The sequence below is a fragment of the Ranitomeya variabilis genome, chromosome 2, assembly GCF_051348905.1.
Source record: "Ranitomeya variabilis isolate aRanVar5 chromosome 2, aRanVar5.hap1, whole genome shotgun sequence".
NCBI classification, from domain to species: domain Eukaryota; kingdom Metazoa; phylum Chordata; class Amphibia; order Anura; family Dendrobatidae; genus Ranitomeya; species Ranitomeya variabilis.
In genome coordinates, this window is record NC_135233.1 from 544,741,534 (window position 1) to 544,763,894 (window position 22,361).

The 22,361-nt window shown below is 42.8% G+C and overlaps 1 protein-coding gene across 6 annotated transcripts in view; it reads right to left on the minus strand.

Annotated features, from left to right (window-relative positions):
* The window catches only part of SMPD3 (sphingomyelin phosphodiesterase 3), a 567,374-nt gene extending 545,495 nt beyond the window's left edge, over positions 1-21,879 (minus strand). For 2 of the 6 annotated variants that reach the window (XM_077288170.1, XM_077288167.1), the window contains exon 1: positions 21,718-21,852. The gene's annotated coding sequence lies outside the window, so the exon portion shown is untranslated. Of the gene's footprint in view, positions 1-21,717 lie in introns of all 6 variants that reach the window. The other 4 variants (XM_077288168.1, XM_077288172.1, XM_077288166.1 and 1 more) reach the window with 4 other exon arrangements.
* Positions 21,880-22,361: the final 482 nt, after the last annotated feature.

A 22,361-nucleotide genomic window follows, 5' to 3' on the forward strand; every position in this document is an offset into this window, starting at 1 on the left:
CATATATTTTGATAGATCAGACTTTTACAAATGGTAAACAATGTAATGAGGAAATAAATCGAAATGGCAGAATTGCAGTTGTTTTGTTACCAAAACTCTGAGAAGAAATGCAATTAAAAAAAAACAATATGACCCCAACATGGTACCAATAAACATTTCAGCTCACTCTGCAAAAATCAAGCCTTGACATAGCTCCATTGAATGTAAAATTAAAACATTACAGCTCTCAGAAAATGACACCAGCGCCAGAGGCATTTTTTTTTTACGACTTTTCAAATTTTTTTTACCTTTTTTTATCCAGTCCCTTAAATGGTAAAATAAATAGTGTCATTCAAAACTGCAAGTTGTAGAGCAAAAAACAATCCCCCATATGACTATATCAACTAAAAATGAAAAAGTCATCACTCTTGGAATGTGGGGAAAACAAAATGGAAAAATGGAAAATCGTCCGGTCAGTGGTGTTACCAAGTGGTACCTGGTTAAAAATCCTGCATCTTTATGCCTGAGAAGAATTTCTACACTCTCAGAGAATGAACAAAATAAAGAATGGATGTGGCTTCAGTATAACACGGCATTTATCATAACATGTCACTTATTCTGAATTATTTTATAACAATGACATCGGCTTTCACAACTTCTACTCAAAGTAGATTCATGAAATGTTGTTGGTTTTTCCATGCAAACATGGAATATTGATGTTCTTCATAATCCTGCAAATTCAGCCTAGAAGTAGCACACAAAAATATGTTCTCAGCCCTGAGACGGAGTGTAAGGTTGTCACAACATGAGGTGTCTAAAAATACCTCGACCAGTCACACATAGCAAAAATGATCCTTCACCTGAATGAAGGTGTTTTGGCGGCAGGCCCATGGATTTCTCTAAGACCTCTTTATATGAATAAAGAAGTAACAGAATTTTTCTATAATAAATGTTCTGTATGTCAATTCACCCAGAGGACATGTGCCCAAGACGTGCTTGAAACCCTCCTAAAAAAACGCTTTGCAGATGTTGTCCTTGGTGGGATGTGAACAGGGCTGTATTTGCCACTAGGCACTTGAGGGCACGTGCCTAGGGCGGGGAGAATGCAGGGGGCGGCACCTGAGCAAGGTTTTTTTTTTGTAAGTCGTGGGTCCCCTCCCGACCGCCCCACATTCCGCCATCAATAGGGGGGGGGATATGAGCCATGCATATAGGGGGATGTGAGCCATGCATGGGGGGGAATATGAGCCATGCATACAGAGGGGGACGTGAGCCATGCATACAGGAGGGGGATATGAGCCATGCATTCAGGGGGGATATGAGCCATGCATACAGTAGGGGGGGAATATGATCCATGGATACAGGAGGGGAATATGAGCCATGCATTCAGGGGGTGAATATGAGCCATGCATACAGTGGGGGAATATGAGCCATGCATACAGTGGGGGGAATATGAGCCATGCATATGGGATGGGAGGGAGATGAGCCATGCATACAGGAGGGGGGGTCATTATACAGTATTGAGCATCATGTGGGATCATTATACAGTATGGGGAACTGTGTGTGGCCATTATACAGTATTGAGCATCATGTGTGGCCGTTATACAGTATGGAGCATCATGTGTGGCCGTTATACAGTATGGAGCATCATGTGTGGCCAATGGCCATTATACAGTATGGAGCATCATGTGTGGCTGTTATACAGTATGGAGCATCATGTGTGGCCGTTATACAGTATGGAGCATCATGTGTGGCCGTTATACAGTATGGAGCATCATGTGTGGCCAATGGCCATTATACAGTATGGAGCATCATGTGTGGCTGTTATACAGTAAGGAGCATCATGTGTGGCCATTATACAGTATTGAGCATCATGTGGGATCATTATACAGTATGGAGAACTGTGTGGCCATTATACAGTATGGAGCACTATGTGTGGCCATTATACAGTATGGAGCACTGTGTGGCCATTATACAGTATGGAGCACTGTGTGGCCATTATACAGTATGGAGCACTTTGTGGCCATTATACATTATGGAGCATCATGTGTGGCCATTATACACTATGAAGCATCATGTGTGGCCATTATACAGTATTGAGCATCATATGTGGCCATTATACAGTATGGAGAACTGTGTGTGGCCATTATACAGTATGGAGCATCATGTGTGGTGGCCATTATACAGTATTGAGCATCATGTGTGGCCATTATACAGTATGGAGCACTGTGTGGCCATATTTTTTTTTGTTTAATTATTGCATATAAAACTGTGATCAGCAGTGCTAAATGGGTGTGGTTGGGACGTGGATATGGGTGTGACTAGTTGTGAAATGGGTGTGGTCAGAGGTGTGGCCTAAAATTTGCCGCGGTGCACTACGCGCGCCGCAAACTTTATACCTCCTTCCCTTCTTCAAAAGTTGGGAGGTATGGTACCGCATTTGCCAGATCACGGCAAAGTGCCGCAAATCTTATAGGGAATGAATGAGGCCGATTCGCAGTGTTGCTGTAAGTGATCAGTTATGCGGCAGATGCAGAAAAACTGCCGGATCTGCTGCAAAAGGCGACTTTCACATCAGCGATCCTTGCCAAAGTCACTGCCGATAGTGTCATACTCACCAAAGGGGGAGGCAGCACTAAAAGTGCCTAGAGCAGCAGAAACTCTAAATACGGCCCTGGATGTGAACCCATTTTCGCAGCACTGCAAAATAACAGTGCTAACCACTGAGCCACTTTGCTGCCCCATGTCATGTAGGTACATTGATATACCCACAAAACATCCATCTTGCCCGGTTTCCAGAGCTTCTCCCGCCCTCTCCTCAATCACGGGATGGCTATTCTGACTCGTTGGCTCACACGGAGGCGTATATGTGAGCCATAAGTTACTTTTACAACGTAAGTATGTGGGGTGTGAGAATGCAGTTAGATAGATTTGCATCATAAAAGTTACTTCCAGCTCACACATCGACCCAAGATTGAGACAGTGAGCTGGAATTGGGGTCACATGACCCAGAAGAGGAGGAGGACATTGCTGGCCATCGGGGAAAATGGTGATCAGTGAGCATATTGGTGCACCTACACGTAAAGTGCTGTGGAATATATTAGCGCTATATAAATACAATTATTACACTACATTACATATAGATTTACACAGGTTTAGCAATGAATTGGAGTGCCAGTAGGCGAGCTTTTTTAATATCACGTGTCCTGTTCTGGACTGCCTATAAAACAATGAAATACTCAGAGAAAGGCTTACTGTCTCGCTTGGTGTATAACATGCATTGTCATGATCAGTATCAGGATTATTATTATGTACTTATTTGTGCACACAATGCTCTTTGGAAGGGGTGAAAATAAGAAGATATTGGTAAAAAATGACTACCCTGGTAAATGTTGTTTGCAGTGCCCAAACGGATGAAACAAGTGTTGATGTATGTAACGTTATCTCAGCCCCTATCACACAGCGTTATTTATCACCCTCTGTATTTCAGTAGAACTCAAATGAACCATCGGAGCATAAGAAATGCTCTGAGCGGCTGAAATGCCGTGTGATCATCAGTTGTCAGAACACAACTAGAGCGTCTGGAGATCGGCACACATTGGGTTATAGAGCGATGTCTTTCTGTTTGCCGCGGTGTCTTGTTCCTTTCCAGTATATTCACATGCAGCACATTTGTTGCACACATTTCTGCAATGTTTCATCTGAATGGGGCTTTCATAAATTCACAATTTCCTTATACCCTATAAATAATGCATACTTGCCAAAATTCCCAACAGGCATCTTATTTGGGGGAGGTTATTCTTATGCATTTGGGGTGCAGGCTATTTCATGGTGGTAGTTGGGTTGGGGCTTAAAGGGAATCTGCCACCTTGGAAAATGCTATTTACCTGCAGATATAAGGTCATTGCTTCAGGTTAATAGTGTGTAGTGCAGAGGGGTTTACACAGTGTGACAGAAAGGCAGGGACCACACAAAGTTCAACATAAAATGCCTTTATTCCAAGAACTCACATAAATAGGAAAATATCCTCTGGTTTGCAGCCGGGTCCTCAAAAAACAGTCCAAGATCCAACCCGTTGCCGTGGCCAATGGCACGGCCGCATCTCTTGGGTGCGTCAGCTGCTTTGAAGTCCCTGGCTCTGTGTTAGCTTCAAACAGGCCCAGGTTGCACAGAGTCTCCTGCGCTTCAGCTTGCAAAAGCAAAACTGACAAAACTAAGACAAAACTAAGAGTTTAAGTGGGAATCGTGGATATAGAGCCACTCCCAAAACCCATAGTGGAGGGAGGGATTAACTCCACTACCAAACCTGCAAATGCCTCCAAAAATAAAAGCCCATGTCAGGTTTTCCTGAAATCTTACTTGGTCAACTACTTTGACCAAATCCACACTTACTTTTACTTTGCCTTGTAATCACAGATGTTTTGCTGTAAACACAATGCACTCCAGTGGGCTTAATATGTCTCTACTTGCATCCTGGGGGACACATATCTGCCCTCATATATGATCCCCCTCACTGCCGCACAAGAGTTTCAAGGCTGCCAAGCCGTTTTACTGAAAGAGCGACTACCGGGAGAAAAGGAACTTATCTCCTCCAGGAAGCCACCGGCTTTGAGTCATAAGGGAGGCACATGGAGCAGCTACAGTCACTGCTCACAGCACCACTCACTATACTATGAGCAGCAGCTGTAACCATGCCCTCAAAGTACAGGGGCGTGCTTATACCTGCTGCTCATACTATAGTGAGCCGTGCTGTGAGCAGTGACTGTAGCTGCTCCATGTACCTCCCCTATGACTGAAAGCCGGTGGCTCCCTGGAGGAGATAAGTTCCTTTTCTCCTGGTAGTCGCTCTTTCAGTAAAGCGGCTTGGCAGCATTGTAACTCTTTTTTTCTGCAGATTAACCCTATATCTGCAAGAAAATGGTGATCTCCAAGGAGACTGTTTTAAATATCTGTATTTTGCAGAGAAACTGTTGGTAAGTAGGATTATGGTCATCATCTAGTATTTTTACAGAAATTTATGCATTTTCCTAATAAGAGAAAAAAAGCTCCTATCCTTTACTGTTATGGTAATAGGACTTACATGATGACTTGTGACTGAGGCTATGCACACCTTACTTTCATGACAACTGTCAGATGTATATGCTCATGGGGTACACGCCTGACAGTGGCCACAGGATGGATGGACAGAGGATAGCGAATGTTTACCTAGGCATTTGTAGACAATGAAAACCCATTGTAAAAAAAAGGTGTATGACAGTATTTTTATGCTGGCTCTTTATAAAGGAAAGTCTGCTGCATTTTCGTACACAGTTAAAGGGAACCTGTCACCTGGTTTTCCTTCAAATAACGTAGGGCTAGCATCTTTCAGCCCTCTGTACTCAGGCTTGGAAGTTCTTGGAGAAGAAGAATTTATTGCCTGAAAGGACTTGATCCACAGACAATGCTCACATATAAATACAGGTGTCTCGATCACCAATCATTCAGCAAACACTGCTCCCCTTGTGCATTATCTCCTGATCAATACTTCTAAATACCTAGGGGAATGTTCTTATGTTTCATGACATGGATTCTTATCTTTAGCCATTCGCAGACTGGTGTATTCGGCATTACGTTGAGCCATGAGGATTATACAGTAGGTGACAAAGTCTTTGGATATTTTGCCTGTGTAATATACAGAAAATTGTAGCATTTTCTGAGCTAATCTGCTTTGTGCATGACCCATTGCCCAGAAAACCCCTTTGCTGACGCTGTCACTACAGCAAAATCTGCAGCTGTGCACATGCTCTATATCTATACTATGCAAACAGGTGTGCCAGGGGAGTAAAAACCTAACAAATCTGATATAGTCATCTCGCTAGCTGCTTTATTTTGGGTTTTCCAAAATGTTTTAAAATTTGTCAAATAAGTAGAAAAAAAATAATGAAATAATCATTACTTACCGCTGACAGTCACTACTGCCATCACTACTGTGACAAGAGGTGACGACTTCCTGGCCATCAGTCACCTGTCAGCCAATCATTGGCCATGTATGACAAGTGACCACTGAGACTAATAATTGGCTGCAGTAATGGACTTCATTACTTCTGGTCCCAGTAAGACCACCATAGTTTCAGGGTGAGTGGTAAATAATGATTATATTAATCCTCACGCTCTTCCAAAATTTGAAAGGTCCTTGAAAATCCACTTAAAAAGTAACCGTCGTTTTAAGTTGCATTTAATAAATCTACTTCTTTCCCATGTCAAGAATGATCATCTTATTTATTTTCAAACTTCTCAGTTCATGACCAAATCTAGCTAGACATGAGTTATGGGCCTTATTTATTACAACTGTCTAAGGTTGTTGTCATTGACAACCAATCACAGTGCAGTTTTCAACTTTCCTGAGGAATTTACGAGCTAAAGTTCTTGACTCTGATTGCTAAGGGCAACTGGGCTGTTTTTAAAGGGATATTCCCATCTCCAAGATCCCATCCCAATATGTAGTAGGTGTATTAGTAGTAGACGTAGTGGGAGCTTGGAGGTTTGACCGGTGCAGGGCGCAGATTTTGGCTTTGACCAGAGTAAGCCGTATTTGGGGATATCCTCTGGGGGATCCCGACCTTGCCAGATTTTTTTTTTTCATCGATGTAAACAGAAACCTTTCTCTGTCTCTGTATGTATGTGGTAATTTCCTGATGAAACAGACTTTGAAACGCGTAGATTAAACCACTGTTTTCCATTTTTTAACACGTCTGGACCTGCATTTTTTCTGCAGCACGGATTATATCCACAGAACTCCTTTTAATTTATTTTATTACTAATATTTGTGAAATAGAGCTCATTGAATGTTAGCGTGGTGCTGAATTAGGACACTACTGTTACAACAGTTCAGTATGTGAAATTTCTTCCTTCCTAAGTATCCCACAATCAGCTGTGAGTAGTAGAGGAAGCATTTTGGAACCACAAAATATAGTTTCAGAGTGGGGTCATCAAGTGCTGAGGTGCATACCGTATTTTTTGGACTATAAGACGTACCGGACCATAAGACGTACCTAGGTTTTAGAGGAAGGAGGAAATTAGGAAAGCAAAAAGCAAAAAAAGGTCAATTCTGTACTGTAATATCCTCTATCCTGGTATATATGGTCCCCTCATCCCCATTCTGATACACATGCCCCTCATCCCTATCCTGGTATGCATTGTCCCCTCATCCCTATCCTGGTATGCATGGCCCCATCTTTATCCTGGTATGATTGGCACCATCCCGGTCCTCGTACGCACGACCACATCCCAGTCCTGGTTTGATTGGCCCCATCCTTTTCCTGGTATGATTGGCCCCACCATGGTCCTGGTTTGATTGGTCCCATCCATATTCTGGTATAATTTTCCCCATCCTGGTCCTGGTATGATTGGTCCCATCCTTATTCTGGTATGATTGTCCCCATCAAGGTCCTGGTATGATTGGGCCCATCCTTTTTCTGGTACAAATGGCCCCATACCGATCCTGGTATGTTTGGACCCATCCTTTTTCTGGTATAAATGGCCCCATCCTGATCCTGGTATGATTGGTCCCATCCTTTTTCTGGTATAAATGTCCCCATCCTGTTCCTAGTATGATTGGTCCCATCCTTTTTCTTTTATAATTGGCCCCATCCCGTTCCTGGTATGCATGGCCCGATCAGGAAATATTACATCCCTCCGCTTCCTCGCAGCGTCCTGCTCTGGTGCCAGCAGCTGCTTAATGCTTGAAGCAGCACATGGCAGGGATGGTCATGCGCTGCTCACAAGCAGAGCACAGCTGCTGGAATATTCACCGGGACTGTTCATTGCAGAGATCAGTGAGCATCCATTCCTCTTCAGTAGCGTGCAGTGTCAGCCAGCGGCTTCCTGCCGCTGTGGTGGTCACGTGTGCAGATACTTAAGAAAAATAAATATTCAGAATATTATTTTCTCTTAAGTATCTTCACACGTGACCACCGGCAGCAGCAGGAAGGCTCTGGCTGACACCGCGTGGTACTGAAGAGTAATGGATACTCACTGATCTCTGCAATGAACGGTCCCGGTGAGTATTCCAGCAGCTGTGCTCTGCTTGTGAGCAGCGCATGACCGTCCCTGCCATGTGCTTCTTCAAGCATTAGGCAGCTGCTGGCACCGAAGCAGGATGCTGCGAGGGAGCGGAGGAAGGTAAGTGTAATTTTTTTTGGGTTTTTTTTATCTTTTCTGATGGGACCAATCATGCCAGCAACAGGATGGGGCCAATCATACCAGGATGCCAGAAAGAAATGCATATTCTTTGCCCTCCACGCCCATGGGCATGGAATGCAGTGCATATTAATTTCTCATTAGCAGGGGGCACAGGAGTTAGCCAGAGCCGCCGGGTCCAGCCTCCTGTGACCCGATGCTCTGCCTAAACTGCTCCCCCACAACAGCCAGAGCCCATACATCCGGACTATAAGACGCACCCCCCAGTTTCCTCCACATTTTGGGAGGAAAAAAGTGCATCTTTTAGTCCGAAAAATACGGTAGTCCAAAAAATGAATGAACACTCTGCTGACCCAAAAACTGCAGAGTCAGTATGCCTCTGGCATTAACATAAGCACAAAAACAGTGGACATAGAGGTTTATGGAATGGGTTTCCATGGCGGAGTAGCTGCATGCAGGCCTTTCATTACCAAGCACAATGGCACATGTCGAATAGAGTGGTACAAAGCCACCACAACTGAACTCTGAGGCAGTATAAACGTGTTCTGTGGCATCATGAATCGTACGTCTCTATCTGCGGTCTGATGGACAAGTCTGGGTTTGGTGAATTCCAGGGCAGTATTACATGACTGCAAGAGAGCTAGAGATATGAGGCTGTTTTTCAATGTTTGGCTCCAGCCCTTGGTTTCAATGTAGAGAAATCTTAATGCTTGTGCCTCTAACTTTGTGGGAACAGGTCCTTTTATTTCCAATATGACTGTGCTCCACTGCAAAAAGCAAGGTCCAGAAACGCATAGTTGGGTGAGTTTGGTGAGGAAGAACTTGTCTGGTCTGCATAGAGACCTGACCTCAACCCTGTCCAACAACTTTGGGATGAAATAGAACAGAGATTGTGAGCCAAGCTCTCTCATCTAATATCAGTTTCTGACTTAACAAGTGTTCTTTTGGATGAATTGGCAACAATTCCAACAGACATGCTCCAAAATTTTGTAGAAAGAAGTTCCAGAGGAGCAGAAGCTGATATAGCTCCAAAGAAGGGATCAACTCCTTATTAACATCTATGGATTTAGAATGGAATGTCATAAACAGTCATGTCGGTATAATGAAAAGCATTACTTTTGACCATATTGTGTATGTCTCTTAGATCCCAGGGTCTCTATACTTCTGTAAGCCGTATCACCCTGGGCTTGTCATACATGACCTCACAAAGAGTTCAAGTCCAACCTGAGCAGCCAAGGGCCTTTTTTTTTTCCAAGCTGAGTGGTTGTGTGTCCAAGGGAGCTGGAATGATAACTGTCCAGTGTCCACAGATAAACAGTTTTATTAGTGGAGATTCCTGTGGTATACATTTACTGGAGATCTGTGACAAATGGACACTCATAGGCTATTATGAAAATAGTAAAAAGCCTAAATTGCAGATTTTGTTTATCCTGCTGCTCAGAAAACAGAATAACAAGCAATAAAAAGGTCAAACATGTGCAAAAGTATTGTGGTCCCACAAAAACAGGCTCTCGTAAAGGTTTATCGATGGCAAAATAAAAATGATTTGATGATACAAGATAAAAAGCAATAAAAATTTGGTATCGCACTGGTTCTACTGATCGAGAAACTAATGTTATTAAGTTATTTATATTGGAAAATGAAATCTAAAATGCAAAAAATGACCCTACTACTCCCTTTACAGAAGAAAATGGGATTAAATGCAATTAATAAGTTATATATACCTCGAAATACATCACTTTAAAATATAACTGGTCCCAGAATTTTAGTTCTGGTACAAGATGATAAATGAGACAAAGTTTCATTGAAGGATTTCTACCTGTTTCATATTTTACACTGCCTCCTGGTTTTCACGTTCTGATGTACTATAATGACCAATATGTGACAGTGTGAAAGTGGCCATAGTGACAGTCATGTAATAAATATTAAGAATAGATTATGGTAATTACTTGACATAAGTTTGTCATGATGAAGCAGGATATTTCCTCGCCCGTACACTTGCTCACAAGGTGGTGCTGTTTCTACACTTGACTATGTAAAACTTTGTTTTCACTACTTTTCCCCACCAAATACTTTCACAGGACAAATGACTAAATATTTCATTACTGAAATTTTTGTACTTATTAATTATCTAGTAAACATGTAGACCCTTTTTCTATGGATTCTGCAAGCACTTTGCTTGTTTTTGTGACCTTTCTTATGACATAGTTTACATATCTAGGAAGTCTGATAGTATCACAACTGCTGCACTCAGTAAAGTACGGTAAGTGATTCATCACTGGAATCAGGGGCTCTTTTCCTACTGAGCTTCTCTCAGAGAAGGAAGTGAATCTGACATTACTCTAATTCTCATTAATACCAGTGTAGCATAAATATTACTTTATTCAACTGAACATGGAGCGAATATGTGACAAAGATAATGATGATTAATTGTACTTAATAAGCTGGATGACAAATGACAAATATATTCTTCGTGATTTAAAGAGTTGTTTATGTTATTCACACATATGAATGGAAATGTTCCTGGAGAAAACTGGAAGCTCTTTTTATGATCATAGGGGCAGGATTTTATGATCTCTCCTTAAGTCATTTCATTAAAAAACTGTGGTTAGCCTTTACTTTGCAATTGATGACATTCAGCAAATGGAGACAAGCTTTTATTGTCTCCGTAACCCGTTGATGACATCTGCCATATAATTACGGCACCATTTACCTCCCCCAGATGTCACTGTCAGTAGTGGCACAGGTCTAAACCAACACCCCTATTGGACATATGCCTAAGCCAAGATGTCCATGGGTTTCCAGGACAGTCAGGGTCCTAGCGAAAGTCCTCAGAGCGACCATCTTGGCACTTCTATTATGCCCTGGAGATTTCCCATTCAAAAAATACTTATTGTATAAAAAAAACCTGAAAAAAATAAAGTTGTCGAAAAATGAAAGTAAAATAAAATTAAAATTATTGTAATAAGAATTAATTAAAAACCTAAGAAAAAATAATTGGTAACCTGCAATCATAAGCAACCTTAGTGTCAAACAAAATTGCCATTTGTTCTGCATGGTAAATAACGTAGAAATAAAAGCTAAAAAACATTTCATTTTTATTTTGTTGCTCAAGTCTTTAATCCCTTCACGACCAGAGATATTTTCGTTTTTGCGGTTTATTTTTTGATCAATATCGCCATGTGAGGGCTTGCTTCTTGCGGGACAAGTTGTGCAATTCGTTTTAACATATCATGTACTGGAAAACGGGAAAAAAATTCAAGTGCAGTGAAATTGCCAAAAAGTGCAATTTCATGGTTGTTTTTTTTTTTTTTTTTCTTATTACCATGTTCACTAAATACTAAAACTGACCTGCTATTATGTTTCTCCAGGTCATTTCAAGTTCATAGACACCAAATATGTCTAGTTTTTTTTTTACTTAAGTGGTGGAAAAAAAAATGGCCCCATTTTCCGAGACCTGTAGTGACTCCATTTTTCGTGATCTTGGGCTGGGTGAGGGCTTATTTTTTGCGTGCTGAGATGTTTTCATTGATACCATTTCACTGCTGATACATTCATTTGATCGCCCGTTATTGCATTTTATTGCAATGTAGCGGCGACCAAAAAACTTAATTCTGGCATTTTTATTTTTTTTCTCGTTACACCACTAACCGATCGGGTTAATTCTATTTTATATTGATAGATTGGGTGATTCTGAATGCGGCAACACCAAAAATGTGCATATTTGATTTTTTTGTAATTTTTTTTTTTTTTATGGGACGAAAGGGGGATGATATGAACTTTTATTTTCTTTATTTTTTTAAATTTATCTTTACTTTTTGCACGCTTTAATAGTCTCCATGGGAGCCTAAAAGCTGCAGTACTTTGATCTCCTCTGCTACACATGCAAAACCCGCTAGGGCCGTGAGATACTCGGTACCGGGCCCGACACAGTTTCTAAAGTGGTGGTCACGGCAGTAGTGACCCGGTCCGTGGACCTGAGCTATCAATTAAAAGGGATGAGGGAATGTTTGGGGGGGATTGTTCGTGATGCAACCTGTGGTGTTCGGCTATAGATAGCCAACGCTGCCTCAAGGGACCGCTGGGGCAGATGGTAATGCAGCTGGGATGGATCTGCTCCCCACAGGTGGAGCAGGACCCCAGGGTTACCGGTACAATTTTGTAAAGGGGCTTGGTAGATGTTGGGGTACAGGACTGGGGGTGCAGAAAAAGGAGTAGATGACACAAGGGCTGCAGTTTTCTTTACCTTTAATTCCTGGGCAAAGGTGCAGTCCAGAGCACAGGTATCAGGTGGTATTGGAGATCCAGGCAGCCTGGAAGCAATTCAGAATTACTCTAGCCAGGTGGGGTTGGAAGCCTCCCTGCTGCACTGTTCTCTGGGTTCCTGATGCTTTATGCTCTATTCAAGTCCCTCTTACTGTCTGTCCATAAAATGGAACACTACCCGCATGGCTGGCAGTTTGAGCCTTTTCCAGGTGTCACTCCCTCGTGGTGACTCCGGCCTCTGGTATCCCCCTGTGCCTTCAGGTGTCAGATGGGACCAGGAGGCCTGCAATCTCCGGTCCTCTGGTTTTAGTTGCTGGGCCTGCAGTTCCCAAACAACCACGGACTCCAGTGTCCGGTCCTTGGTGCTCAGACCTGGGGTGAGCTCAGTCACAGCTCCTATCCCCAGGTTCTCCTCACTTGCTTCCTCCTCCTAAGACTAGCACTGACTTACTGACTAACCCTGCCTCCAGACCAGAATTTTTCAGGGAAATTCCCCTGAAATGGGGTTTAGAGCTCCCCCTCTGGTCTGGAGTCAGGAAAAGTGTTGTATGCCAGTATTACCGGCTAAAGGGATTCTTGCTTCCAGGCATGGCATCACCCCATGTGAGGGAGGCAATGCCATTGTGGCAACTGGACTCCTGGGGTGCCACACACACAGGCAATGATCAGATCGCCTGTGTGTAGCTGAAATGTTCACTTGCTATGAGCACCGACCACCGGGCGGTGCTCATAGCAATCTGGCTATGATAACCATAGAGGTCTGCTGGAGATCTCTGGTATAAAACAAAGAAACTTTAGGAGAGAAGAAGCGCACATAGGTTCTTAGCCAACAATTTCAGAATCTGTTAATCAGAAAACAGCTCACCTAGTGCCCCTTTGAAAGGGCATATAATCGTCAGCTGCCGCAGATCCACGATTCAGGCATTGACCATATCTGGAACCAAACGAGAGAAATTACTTAACATCGTAGCTGCTGAACAAACAAAAATCCGGACGTATTGATGCAAAGGAATTGTGGCTTTATTCTACGCGTTTCGAAGTCTCTGTATGACTTCTTCCTCAGGAATACCACATGTATACATTTACGCATTTCTAAGTCTCTGTATGACTTTTTCCTCAGGAATACCACATGTATTTATGTGTTGCATACAGTACAGACCAAAAGTTTGGACACACCTTCTCATTTAAAGATTTTTCTGTATTTTCATGACTATGAAAATTGTACATTCACAGTGAAGGCATCAAAACTATGAATTAACACATGTGGAATTATGTGTTGTGAATTCCGTTCTCGGGCTCCCTCCTGTGGTCATGAGTGGTACTTTGTGAGTTCTGTTCTTGGGCTCCCTCTGGTGGCTTTTAGTGTTACGGCTGGTCTGTAGCTGGACTCCAGCTGCCTCATTTCCTGCTAGGCTTGCTGCCTATTTAACTCCACCTGGACCTTTACTTGTTGCCTGCTGTCGTTGTATTCAGTACTGGTTCAGATCTCTCTGGGACTTCCCTTGTGACCTGTCTCCTCGTGGAGAAGCTAAGTTCATGCTAGTCTATTTTTGCTCATTGCTATTTGAAAATGTTTCTCAGTATATGATGAGTTCAGTCCAGCTTGCTTATATGCTATTTGATTACTAGCTGGAAGCTCTGGGGTGCGGAGTTGCGCCCCTCACATCGTGAGTCGGTGTGGGGGTCTTTTTGTATTCTCTGCGTGGATAATTTTTGTAGTATTTTATACTGACCACACAGATTCCTTGCTATCCTCTGACTATTTAGTTATTAGCGGGCCTCATTTGCTAAAACCTATTTTCATTTCTATGTTTGTGTTTTCCTCTTAACTCACCGTCATTATTTGTGGGGGCTGCTCTCACTTTGGGGAAAATTTCTCTGAGGCAAGTGAGGCTTTGTTTCTCTCTAGGGGAAGCTAGTTTCTCAGGCTGTGCAGAGGCGTCTAGGCCGAGTTAGGAACGCTCCACGGCTGCCTATAGTGTGTGTTGATAGGATCAGGATTGCGGTCAGTAAAGTTCCCACATCCCCAGAGCTTGTCATATGTTTTGGTTTACCTATCAGGTCAGTTCATGTGTTCTTACCACCAGAACCATAACAATTATGTACTTAACAAAAAAGTGTGAAACAACTGAAATTATGTCTTATATTCTAGATTCTTCAAAGTAGCCACCTTTTGCTTTTATGACTGGTTTGCACACTCTTGGCATTCTCTTCATGAGCTTCAAGAGGTAGACACCGGGAATGGTTTTCACTTCACAGGTGTGCCCTGTCAGGTTTAATAAGTGGGATTTCTTGCCTTATAAATGGTGTTGGGACCATCAGTTGTGTTGTGCAGAAGTCTGGTGGATACACAGCTGATAGTCCTACTGAATAGACTGTTAGAATTTGTATTATGGCAAGAAAAAAGCAGCTAAGTAAAGAAAAATGAGTGACCATCATTACTTTAAGAAATGAAGGTCAGTCAGTCTGAAAAAATGGGAAAACTTTGCAAGTGTCCTCAATGTCAATGTTAAAAACCATCAAGTGCTACAAAGAAACTGGCTCACATGAGGACCACCCCAGGAAAGGAAGACCAAGAGTCACCCCTCCTTCTGAGGATAGGTTTAATCAAGTCACCAGCCTCAGAAATCGCAGGTTAACAGCAGCTCAGATTGGAGACCAGGTCAATGTCACACAGAGTTCTAGCAGCAGACACATCTCTACAACAACAGTTAAAAGGAGACTTTGTGCAGCAGGCCTTCATGGTAAAATAGCTACTAGGAAACCACTGCTAAGGACAGGCAGCAAGCAGAAGAGACTTGTTTGGGCTAAAGAACACAAGGAATGGACATTAGACCAGTGGAAATCTGTGCTTTGGTCTGATGAGTCCAAATTTGAGATCTTTGGCTCCAACCACCGTGTCTTTGTGCGATGTAGAAAAGGTGAACCGATGGACTCTACATGCCTAGTTCCCACTGTGAAGCATGGAGGAGGAGATGTGATGGTGTGGGGGTGCTTTGCTGGTGACACTGTTGGGGATTTATTCAAAATCGAAGGCATACTGAACCAGCATGGCTACCACAGCATCTTGCAGCGGCATGCTATTCCATCCGGTTTGCATTTAGTTGGACCATCATTTATTTTTCAACAGGACAATGAGCTCAAACACACCTCCAGGCTGTGTAAGGGCTTTTTGATCAAGAAGAAGAGTGATGGGGTGCTACCCCAGATGACCTGGACTCCACAGTCACCAGACCTGAATCCAATCGAGATGGTTTGGGGTGAGCTGGACCGCAGAGTGAAGGCAAAAGGGTCAACAAGTGCTAAGCATCTCTGGGAACTCCTTCAAGATTGTTGGAAGACCATTCCCGGTGACTACCTCTTGAAACTCATCAAGAGAATGCCAAGAGTGTGCAAAGCAGCCATCAAAGCAAAAGGTGGCTACTTTAAAGAACCTAGAATATAATTCATAGTTTTGATGCCTTCAGTGTGAATGTACAATTTTCATAGTCATAAAAATACAGAAAAATCTTTAAATGAGAAGGTGTGTCCAAACTTTTGGTCTGTGCTGTACATGTGGCATTCCTGAGAAAGAAGTTATGCAGAGACTTCGAAATATGTAGAATAAAGCCACAATTCCTTTGCATCAATATGTCCGGATTTTCATTTGTTCAGCAGCGCGGATGTTAGCCACTAATTTCCCTAGTTTGGAGATCTCTGGTACTCATGCAGACCTATTGGTGACCCACGATCATGTGACAGGGTCACCGATGGGCGGGATTTACGATGTGCTTCCGGTAAGTGCTAGTTAAATGCCGCTGTCAGAAATTGTAATAATAATGCAATAATAACAAGGTCTGAGAAATGGAATCTGTGTGTAGGTTTTTGCTCAGTAATCTGAATTCAGCATGAGGTACAGACATGTGACATGTGTGTCGGCTCACCAGAGTGGTATAATTGTGTATACCTGTATCCACCCCAATATAACAACACTGCACCTGTTGTAAATAGATTTGCTTCTCTACAGTAATGTTATTATCTGGCCACAAGATGTTGCTGTTGCCTAAGCATTGCTGAAAGACTGTGAGAAGCTTGTGAAATGTCAGAGGTGGGACTACAATGTGACTGATGTGAAATGTAGGAAGAGGAAGTGCGGCCATCTTGATGGCAGTCTGCAGCTAATGTGAACAGGGAGAGGATGCATTGGAGAGGAATGCAACAACATCCTCTTGTGGAAGCACCTCACCGAGACCAGAGCAGCTGCAGATTAGAGCTGATCTTATCCATGACCAGAACCTGTCCAGATTTCAGCCAGGAACGCTGCAAAGAGACGTAAGGCTAAGATAAAGCGTGTCGTTAATTAGTTAGGCATATTGACTGTTTAGGCCACAATTATTGTCAAAATCAGCATCCAGAACTTTCAGATTTGTTGTCACATTTCCTGTTTCTTTCATAACTGAGAAACCTAATCCACACCTAGGACTAAGATGGCATGCAATGGACTCCAGACCAAACTGTTTCAGGAGAGTTTCTGTGGAACATTATAGTACGGGACAGTTGTTCAACTCCAATAGACTTTGTTCATGACTATTTCGCTGATACAGATGCTTAACTTTTGGGGTATTTTCAATATAATTATGGACAGACTATTCCTATGAGTTCATTGAGGTCACATCGGGACGGGAGAGGTATATTTGGTTGGGGGATAGGAGTAATTGTTTGTAAGATTGTAAACTGCTGTGCTGAACTGCAGGTGAGCCCGTACATTACACTCATATAATTAATCCAGTCTCCATGGTGTAAAAAGGTAAGGGGCAGCCTGTTTATATAGGCATGACAGTAAGTAGATTTATAGAAAGTATAGTAGGTACAGATTGTTTGGTTGCCACGCTGTACAGCACAAGGTTTTCAGCCTTCTGGCTAAATGTCTGTGTAATGTTTTCTTTTGTTTGGTTAAATTACCCACATACCATATATATTTGAGTATAAGCCGATCAGAGTATAAGCCGAGACACTTACTTTTGCCATGGAAAACTGGGTAAACTTATTGACTCGAGTATAAGCCGGGTATGCATTGTCCCCCTCATCCCTGTCCTGCTATATATGGCTCCCCCTGTCCTGTCCTGGTATGTGGCTCCCCCTGTCCTGGTATGTGGCTCCCCCTGTCCTGGTATGTGGCTCCCCCGTCCTGTCCTGGTATGTGGCTTTCCCTGTCCTGTCCTGGTATGTGTGGCTCCCCCTGTTGTATGCATGGCTCCCCCGGTCCTGCAATGCTCAGTTCCCCCATTCCTGCATTGCTCAGCTCCCCCGGTCTCACGTTGCTTAGCTCCCCCATTACCGCATTGCTCAGCTCCCCCGGTCTCACGTTGCTCAGCTCCCCCATTCCTGAATTGCTCAGCTCCCCCGGTCCTGCATTGCTCAGCTCCCCGTCCCCAATGGATCGGCTCTCTCCTTCCCCTGGTTGTATGCATAGCTCACATTGCACCCCCCTCCCCACCATACTCACCCTCCTCAAGCTGACATCTTCATCCCTGCATCTCTGTTGTCCGGCGGCTCTCCTCTCCTGTGCTAAGTGGTCACATGGTACCACTCATTAAGGTAATGAATATGTGCTCCATGCCTATGGAAGTGGAGACACGTCTTGCATCAATGCTAACAAGGCTGTATCAATCAGTGGGTGTGTTTCTGAACTTGGTCCACACCCCAAATCAAGTTTCTGAGGCTGGGATAAAAGGTTTGATACTATATATAAGTGTAATTGAATTTTATACTAGTAGGATTTGTATTGTGTTTTTATGATACCTGAAGAAGGATATACACTGTATCCGAAATGCGTTGTATCTCTTCTATTTTAAGTTATGAAATAAAAAATATAAAATATCATCTTTGGATGCGAGTCCTGGGAAGCGCTGCCATTCATGGGCTGGATGTGCTTTTCTTGAATCACATATTCAGAATACTAAAGATATAAACTCTTCTTGGTCAAGACTCAGCAAAATTCTAGTTTTTCATTTCTTTCTCACCTCATCTTGACTGCTGCAATATCCTCTTAACAGCTTAGTTTATCTAGACTCACAGTCATCTAAATCACCTTGAAATCTACTGTAAGCACCAACCACCCTTCTTACTCCCTGCCGGTCTGCTCCAATTAGCGCGAGAATTAAAGCCTTATAATTTTGTCATCCAATCCTTTCATCTCGCACACATGTCAGATTCCATTCACAAATACTCCCCTAACTGATTTCTCTGCTCCTCTGTCCTACTATTGCTCCAGCACTTCTGCCTAATGTCTTCTGAATTTGTTATTTCTCTGTCTAGACTTATACTAAACTGCTTAAACAATAAATCAAAGCATCATCCATCTTCACTCATCCATATCATAGCTTCTTCGTGTATTAAGTTAAAACTGCCTCCAGTACAAATTGAATTTTGTATTCCTTTCCTCTTAGATGAAAAACTCATTCATAGCAGGGTTCACTACTCCTACTTGTGTCCATTTTTATAATATAATATACATTGACCTCTCACTTGCATGCAAAAACTGATTTCAATTACATGTAAAAATCCTTCTGCTCTCCTGATTCCGCTGCTTTTTTCAGTTTTGCTTTATATCACTCTATTGCAGAGATATTCACATTTATTGCTTTTGGAGGCACTATGTGAAATCTCTGCTTGCAGACCAACTGTGAGGTTTTTTAGAGTTCTCTCTGGGGGTGTGCATTTTCACCCCTCCCTCTAACATGCTATTAATCGTACGTCATCAGTTGATATAGCAGGCCAACAGTCTCAGACCCCACTGAGCTGTGATGTGCAATGTCAGGGAAGGTAAAATGAAAGCGCACACCCCCAGAGAAGGCTTTAAAGAAACAATCAGTTTGGCAGCAAGCAGAGATTTCGCATGATGCCCTCCAATAGCAACAAATATGAATATCTCTGCATTGGAGTACAAAATGGGAAAAAAGCAGCAGAATCTGGGGAGTTAGTGGATTTTACAAGGTATTTAATTAATATTAATTACATTTTTTGCACACTTGACAGGCCTTCTTTAAAGGGATATTCCCATTTGTAAAATTTACTTTCTTACAGTAGTCATCAATGTTAGTCCCTAAAGGGGTTACCTTCCACTTTGAAACCTTTCATGTTTAACTGGATTAAAAAAAATCTCTGTGGTTGAATCAACAAAGTGTTTATGATCTGGCTTAAAACATTTTGAAAAGTTCACATTTTTTGTGACTTTTTTTTTACTCTGGCTTCAAGCAGCTCCGCCAAAATGAGCAAAGCTAAGACTGAGCAGGGCGTGGCAATGTCCTCTCATCTGATTCATGGTGCACTATGGCATACCTTATCTTAGAAACATTAGAGATCTGCGGTGAGGCGCACAAAGGTGAATGCCACTTCTAAGATGCGTCTAATTCATTAAGACTGAATGCAGGACCTCTGAACCCAACACACCCCTTCATCAAGACTCTTAATGAGTCAAGATTTCAGTGTGCAAAGTGTTTTGATCCAGGTCCACCACCAATTTGGCCCAATAACCAATAGGCCGAGTGCCAGAAACGCTCTCATAGAAAACAATGAGATTTCTTCTGCCGTCAGTTGTCCTCCATACTTTTACAAGCATTGTTTAGGGAAAGAACAACTTGTGGGATAAATGGAAACCAGGCCTTATTCTTTACCTTTGAAATATATGAAAATAAAAGTCCGGTACTGCAATTTGCTGTCCATCATCAGTTCGCAGCTTTCTGCAGGGTTATGTCGATGTCCTCCAGAGTTACAGTATCCACCTCACCCACCCTCAATGGAAGTTATCACCTGAAAGCACTTTATTTAGTCAGTCTCTGGCATCTTGCTGGCTGGGAATGTGCTCGGATTACTTCTAGGAGCACACATGAAAGCATGGTTGGCTTCATATAAAAAACGTAGTTATGAGCGCATCTCTACAGAAGCCCAAATTTCTTCTTTTATAAACGCTTAAAAAAAGACTATGAGACATTAGGGTGTGCATTACTGGTCATAAGAAAGCAGAGAAAATATATTCAGGACACAAGTGAATGACGTCAGGAGAAGACACCGACATAAAACTTCACACAGCCAGTAACAAGACAGTAGACTGAAGTTTCTTGGCACACTGCCTCACTTTTTCACCTCAGATTTTTACTTTTAGAAATAAGTCAAGTTTAATACCTTCCAGTAAAGTTGCTAATGTGATGCTCGGCAAACACTGACACCTGTATGATTATTCTGAAGGCATCATTTCAGGCACAACGTCACTAGAAGATCCAGCATTGCTTCACCAAACACCTGTTCTTACAGAACCATGCCTCCTCCTGAAAATCCTGATTCTTGTTTTATATTTTCTCTTGTATGAAATATCGATGTAGAACATTCTATGGGGTAAGGAGGTCCTTTTTCATGGACATATCCATATTATTTAGAGATCAGTAGCCATCTGCATCAGACCTCAAGCATTCGAGAGCAAGAGCCACTCCGCCACTCCCATCCTCCTCCCTACCGAAAGACCAAAACCCGAAGAAACTGACCTCAGAGCTCCCAATTTTAGGAAACATGAATGAAGATGAAAGTGGGGATGATGGAATGATGGAATCAACATACACAGACTGGTGGAGATGCAGTCAGTATTGTAAATTACCAGAACAGCCAAGGTATAAAACACAACACTGTTACGTAGAGAGCACCGGGTAACTAGAGTGTGAGCTGTTGGGTTCATCATTGGGGATGGTTTCTCGGAATTACATGTGGATCATTTACCATCCAATAGGTAGGAAGCCATGGAGCCCGAAGATCATAAAACTACAATGCTTCCTCACACAATGAATGTTTATGGCCTCTGGGGTATTTTTTCATTTCTAGCTTCATGTTCCTAGGCAGATCCTTGTTCACCATCTGTCTCTCCTCTCCAAATCACATCTCTGAGTAGATCAAAGCACTGAATCTCCTAACACAAGACGCAGACCCTCGTAATGCATGGGTTGGCATATCATATAATTATAGACAGTACCTTATAATCATATACAGAGAGTTATCCATGAGGCTTTGCTGGGGAAATCATCTACTAATCTTATAGGAACCGTATGCTAATCTTATGGCGGTAATGTAGCTGTATGCAGTGAAGGGTGGGCGGCTTTAGCCTTAAGAAGAGTGTCTGCTATAGAAGGCATCTACCATACATAAGAAGCATGGGTTAGGAAAGAAAAGAGGGTAGAGTTGGAGCAAACACTGAATGGCACTACTTGATGCTGCCGAACCAGAATGCCCCAGTCCAATCACACATATTCCCAGTAGAACTGGTCTTACCTGTGTAACGTCCAGTATAATGGGGAGACGGCTCTCTGTCGCCTCTCGTTGGCTGCTTCCCCTCTGTCTCTCGCTCCTTTCCCCCTGTTTCTCTCCTGTGTGTCTCTTTTCTGTCACTCCCTCCCTCCCTTCTCTTTACTCCCTCCCTTCTCCTCCAGTCTCTCCCTTCCTCCCTCCCTTCCTCCCTCTCTTCCCCTCAGCACCTGCTGCTGAGAACAGCTCCTCTTGTAACAACCAGAGGGAGTCTACAAAGACTGACAGGAGGAAAAAACCAATACTGTAGGACAGTACACAACATATCAGCAATTTAAATAACGTAACGAGGCGCACAAATCGCCAGGGCTGGCCGTGCACATAACTATGGGCGAGGGAGGGCCACAGCCTCATGGATGAAGGGGCCACCTGGCATTACTACCAGCCCAAGCCATCACCTAGAAAGCAGCATCCGTAACAGTGAGCAATCCGTGGTAGTCCTAATATATCAGCGGTGGGACACGGCCTCTCCACAAATGTGACTGATATATCTGAGGACAAAGTAGGCAAAAAGTCTGTCACTGGCAGCAATGCACACAGCATGGGTAGTAGCGAGCAAACGTTACAAAAATAACTGTAAAAGTGTTTATGGGTGATCAGTGTTCCCTGTA